General features: G+C 39.1%; 1 long non-coding RNA gene across 1 annotated transcript in view; it reads right to left on the bottom strand.

Moving 5' to 3' along the window:
* Positions 1 to 327: 327 nt before the first annotated feature.
* LOC128247811 (uncharacterized) overlaps positions 328 to 4798 on the bottom strand; it is a 32208-nt gene continuing 27737 nt past the window's right edge. Inside the window, exon 3 of the long non-coding RNA XR_008264128.1 lies at positions 328 to 1565. This is a non-coding gene — a long non-coding RNA (uncharacterized LOC128247811). The remainder of the gene's footprint in view (positions 1566 to 4798) is intronic.

Below are 4798 nucleotides of genomic sequence, written 5' to 3'. Positions count from 1 at the left end.
TTAGATGTTAGGATCCGAGGAACATGAAACCAATGGAGCTAAAACTGAAAACACCGTCATGAAAATAACTTTGAAACCGACTTTCACCAGTGTTTCTAAATTAGGCACAAAGTCTTGTGGGAATGGTTTTCTCCATTACATTGACATCAGTGCGTGACTGGTACTTTATTCTTTCGGACTCAAAAGAATGAACGTTAAAGACAACATTGATGCGATTTGAATTCAGAATGCATACACTCGGAAGAACTATCATGAGGGTGAGCTGAAAAGTTCATAGGCTGCCTATGAAGGATGATGCTAGAGCTGTAGAATATTACATGTATTAATTTCCAATGTTCTTATTAATACTGCATTGTTTCCTTCCAGGTAAACTGACATCAGACTGTTCAAATGTAACTAATAGTGACTTATCTTGAAAACCGACAAAATATGGCATCGCGGTGTTATCAAGTGCTTGCAGAAAAATGGTTTAGTTCCCAAAGACATTCATGATGACATGCTTGCTTCATAAGAGCATGGTTCTCCAGGGCAAAAGTGAGGAGCTGAACAGAGAGTCTTGAAGATGACCCTAGGTCTTGACCTCCACCACAAAGGAAAACATTGATTGTGTTCACCACATGCAGGTGGATGACAGGCAATTGACTATAAATCAAGTAGCCAATGCTATTGAAAAATAAACATCATTTGGTCACATTCCGTTTGGGTATCTTTGTCAGCCTACGAACTTTTCAGTCGGCCCTCGTACAACACAGTTTTCCGACACGCTTACTCTCACAGTTCAATAAAAAAAAACCCACAACAGACAATATAATATTGGTAACAAAAGAAAATGCGATGCAAACATTAATGAAACATAAGGCATGCTGCATATATTTATACCTTAATGAAGATAAGGCTGGCTGAAGATACTGGCAATTGGGATCATTATGACATTGCAGGAATCACCTCATCTTATGGATCTACCATTGTTGGCACTCCGTCGCTTACGACGTCGAGGATTCCAGTTGATCCGATCAACGGAACAGCCTGCTCGTGAAATTAACGTGGAAGTGGCTGAGCACTCCACAGACACGTGTACCCTTAACGTAGTCCTCGGGGATATTCCACGTGACACAGTGTCACAAGTCTGACCCTTTGAACTACAGGCACAACAGAAACAGGAAGTAAGAGTGAGAGAAAGTTGTGGTGAAAGAGTACAGCAGGGTTCGCTACCATCCCCTGCCAGAGCCTCGTGGAGCTTTAAGTGTTTTCCCTCAATAAACACTCACAACGCCAGGTCTGGGAATCGAAACAGTTCCCAAACAAGAGAAAAAAAATTCTACAATAAATATAAATGAACACACAAAGATACAAGTTGAAGGATGATGCTAGAGCTGTAGAATATTACATGTATTAATTTCCAATGTTCTTATTAATACTGCATTGTTTCCTTCCAGGTAAACTGACATCAGACTGTTCAAATGTAATTAATAGGGAATCGAAACCGCGATCCTATGACCGCGAGTCCGCTGCCCTAACCACTGGCCCATTGCGCCTCCACCGGATCTACCATATACAAGGAGGAACTGGAAAAACAATAAATAACATGTTATTCTTACATTTGTTAAATTGTAAGGAATACTTCGGTTCAACATATGGTGTTATTACATTTGCCGAAACATTGAGAATATACGTGTAATTCAGTTTCTCAAAGATACCAGAACCAAGAGGACTGGCTACGAGTAGCAGACATTCTCACTGTATAGTTATTATATACGAAATACATGTTCCAGTTTTTCATGATCGTCCGGCGACCGTAGGCGAGAAACTGATAAAAACAATTTTCAAACTTTCAGCGTCCAATAAATTATGAACGAATTCATTTGAATATTCAGTGCTGTGTATTCCCGTTCTTCCTCTTATTAACACTCAAGGGTTTATTTGTGCGCGTGTGTGTGTGTGTGTGTGTGTGTGCATGTGCGTGCGTGTGTGTTTGTGTATCTGTGTGTACATGTGTGTGTGTGCGTACGAGAGAGAGAGAGAGAACCACTCCAGCTGTTTGCTAAATCTAATAGGTCACCACTGCCACTTATTATCACCAGATGTTTCATGGAAAATATTTGTTCAATAAGTGGTTTATTGTTTAATAGATCTTATGATAGTTTCCAGTAAATAACACTGGAACACGTGAGCATACCCATTCGTATACATCACACACGCACATAATATAACACGAAAACATATACACAAGAACACAATGAGATGTATAAATGTGTTTTTGAATATGTTTTTGTGAGAAAGCGTCCGCGCGTGCGTGTGTGCCTGTAGTCTTGTAGAAATGTTCATACACAAATATTCATACGTATATGCAGAGTTATATACATATGTGTATGTGCGTGCGTGTGTGTGTATATATATATATATGTATATACACGCACATATATATGTATATAATATATATATATATATATATACATGTATGTATACACACACATACACAGATGTATGCATGCCTATATGTATGTGTGTCTATGTGTATGTGTGCGCGTGCGTGTCTACAGGTGCGTATACGAATACGTTTGTGCAGATATACATACATACATACATACATATGTACATGTACAGATACACAAGACAGAGAGAGAGAGAGAGAGACGGAGAGAGAGATGCTCACACACACACACACACACACACACAGATACATTTCTCGTCTCATAATAGTCCCGACGGTGTCTTATCGCTAAGCGGCGGGTTCCTCGAAACTTGTCTGTTTCACTAAATGAAATCAATTCCCACCGCATTCAACTAGAATCCTTTTATTCTCTCTCTCTCTCTTTCTCTCTCTCTCTCTCTCTCTCTCTCTCTCTATATATATATATATATATATATCCCACTCTCTCTCCCCCTCTCTCCCCCTCTCTCCTTCTCTCTCTCTCTCTCATCCTCTTTCTCTCTCTCTCTCTTATTTTACTCATCTTTGTATGAGCACGTCTTCTTTTGTTCGTGCATGTATACCTGTATTCAGAGTAATCATCTCCATGTTTAAAGATTTTTCATTCCTTATTGATTTTTAAATCGGGCAGGCGGCCACAATATTTTGCGGACAGGCGCAGAGTCGATTAGAGTTTTGTATAGTACAAGTGGTTACTATTTTTATTTAACCCAGAATAATGAAAGGCATCAAATTTTGTTTTTTTATCTGGAAGAATTAAATGCTATGTTTGACGTTGTATTTTTTTAAGCTACGGCGAACGTATTCTGTAAATCTCCATACAATTATAGCAAATTGGTGGGGTGAGAGAAGAATGGTAGAACGCAACACTAAATGCCAACAAGGTGCTGAGCTGGCAGAATCGTTACCGCTTCTGTATTTCTTCTGATTCATGTTCTGAGTTAAAATTCTGCCGGGGTCGACTTGGCATTCCATCCTTTCGAGGTCGATAATTTAAGTACCATTTGAGCACTGGGTTCGATGTAATCGATTTCCTCACAATTAAAAATTGCAGGCCTTTTGCCAAAATAAGAATAGAATATTGATTTCAAAGTTTGGCACAAGGTCAACAGGTTTAAGTTAAGTCGATTGCACCGACCCCAGTGCTCGACTGGTACTTATTTGATAGACTACGAAAGGATGAAAAGCAAAGTCAACCCAGGTGGCATTTGAACCCAGGACTTAAAGACAGGCGAAATGTAACTAATCATTTGCCCTATGTGCTAACGATTCTACCAACTCATCACCTGTAAATGAGAAAAGGATATTTTTTCTAGTCTAGGCACATGACCCGAAATTTGGGGGGAGAGGGCCAGTCGATTAGATCGACCCCAGGACGCAGCTGGTACTTAATTTATCGACCCCTGAAAGGATGAAAGTCAAAGATCGTTCTGTCGGTGTTGGCTGGAAAATCTCAGTGGATAGTGACATTTTCACATTCAATGACTGGCTCAGGACGATGTTCCTACAAGTAAGCAGGAGTGCCGATTTCGTAGTGTTTACATATTTTCCAATGTAAGTACTGTCCTACCCTATCGTGGCGATATTTGTATTCGTTTGGTGTCAGTACAGAACATCCCGAGACAAGATGGTTTCTTGTTTCATCAAATGTGTCGTACAATCTGCATTTAGGGTCGGAACCGTTTTGAAGAACGTTAGCCTGATAGTTTCTGGTAAGAAATCTTTGATCGTGTGCCACAAATTTGAAACCTTCAGTCTCTGCTTTCAGTCCTGAACTTCACAGGTTGTTGCTTGGCCTGCATCAGCATTTCGGCTTCGAAGAATATACTGTCTATGCAGGGACTTCTGGCTCCACTGCTCCTCAATTTGTTTCCGTTTCGCTTGTTTGGTAGTAGCGGTTTCAGGTTCTTCGTCTAATTCAGGATTAATGCCAAGTTCCCTTGTGAATTTGCAAGCTTCCTTGACAATAGAATGTGACTTTTTGATGCTTTCGTGTTTGCACACAAGCCGCAATATCCAGTCCTCTGTACTACAAAAGTACCTGCTCATTGTTATTGACTCCTGAAGATATAGAGTCAAAATTAAAAGGAGTTACTTCAATCCTTTCTATATTAACCAAAATGAAGTAGATTGACAAATATATTTTTTGAACCCGTTGAAGATACAAGAGATGTCGAAATATCGTTCACTAGATAACAATGGCACTCTTCTTTTAATTTTGACTCTATTATTATTATTATTATTATTATTATTATTATTATCTAGCTTTCTTTATATATCTCTATTATTTAAATTCATGTGTTTGTACGCGCGCATATGTGTATGTATATGAGAGCATATATGTGAAATGCTGCATATATATATATA

The sequence above is a fragment of the Octopus bimaculoides genome, chromosome 5 (genome assembly GCF_001194135.2).
Source record: "Octopus bimaculoides isolate UCB-OBI-ISO-001 chromosome 5, ASM119413v2, whole genome shotgun sequence".
Taxonomy (NCBI): domain Eukaryota; kingdom Metazoa; phylum Mollusca; class Cephalopoda; order Octopoda; family Octopodidae; genus Octopus; species Octopus bimaculoides.
This window is presented reverse-complemented; position numbering and strand designations above follow the sequence as displayed.